We start from the raw sequence: 1,252 nt of genomic DNA, 5'->3' as shown, positions 1-1,252 counted from the left end.
CTCTCTGACTGACACTCGAATACTAATCTCTCTCCATCTCTCTCTCTCTCTCTCTCTCTCTCTCTCTCTCTCTCTCTCTCTCTCTCTCTCTCTCTCTCTCTCTCTCTGTTTTGGGCGCTACTCAGTGGCGACTGGGTGTGTTCACTTCGCTCTGTGCTTATTTTGCTTTTTTTCTCAGTTATTTTGTTGTGATTGGTTTTAAATTGATAAATCATTGATGTTCACATTTAATCATTCAATCATAGAATGTACGATCAATTTCTGTATAACAGCCTGTGCCGGGAGCACAAGACAACAGACAACAAGATAAAGAAAAATTGAATGGATTAATACGGAAAGCATGCAAAATTTCAACATCTACATTCCCCTACTTCGATGAATTATACTAGCTTGCACTAGAAAACAGTATACAGACCAAGTTAAAGCTGTACAACAGCTGTGTACTATCCACACTCCTATATGTATCTGAATGCTGAAGGATGACATATCATGATCGTGCCAAGTTATCTTCTTTTCATACAACCAGCCTACGACAAATCCTCCGAATCTTCTGGCACGACAAGATTTCCAACGCAGATCTTTTACGGTAATGCCGGCAAGAGGACATGACCACCATAATAACAAGGAGAAAATGGAGATGGACTGGGCATGATCTGAGAAGAAACCAGACTCTATTGCAAAACTGCCCTTCACTGGACACCCGAAAGACATCGCAAGAGGGGCAGACCTAAAGTGACCTGGAGACACACAGTAGAGTCTGAAATGAAGTCCTGGAACCACTCGTGGGAGACGTTGACCAAGATGGCCCAAAACAGGCAGAGCTGGAGAGCCTTTATTGCTGCCCTAAACGCCAGATGTCGTGACGGGTAGTTAGTAAGTAGGTAAGTAGCACTACAAAAATTAATTCCACCCTTTTGGACAATAAACATCCCTTGTTTGCTCAAATAAAAATATTAGTCAGAAGTAAAAGACCTAGGCTTCTGATCTGTAGCAAAAAAAAGATACAGAAGGTCATTCTTACCACCATCCATCAAACTTCTGCCATCATAAATATTTTGTTATAAGTATTCACATGACATTAGAGCCTGCATCAGAATACCAGCGAGTTACAATTAGAATACTACTGAGTATGTATCCATCTTAACATTATTGTTGTTTATATTACTGTTCATTTATATTATGCATGTGACTGTGAGCCTGTTTGTGAGTGCAAGCATAATGTGTGTGTGTGCATGTTTGTGTGTGTGTTGGG

Source organism: Aplysia californica, unplaced genomic scaffold (genome assembly GCF_000002075.1).
Source record: "Aplysia californica isolate F4 #8 unplaced genomic scaffold, AplCal3.0 scaffold00847, whole genome shotgun sequence".
Lineage (NCBI taxonomy): Eukaryota > Metazoa > Mollusca > Gastropoda > Aplysiida > Aplysiidae > Aplysia > Aplysia californica.
The sequence above is the reverse complement of the archived record's forward strand: the minus strand, read 5'-3'. Positions refer to the sequence as shown.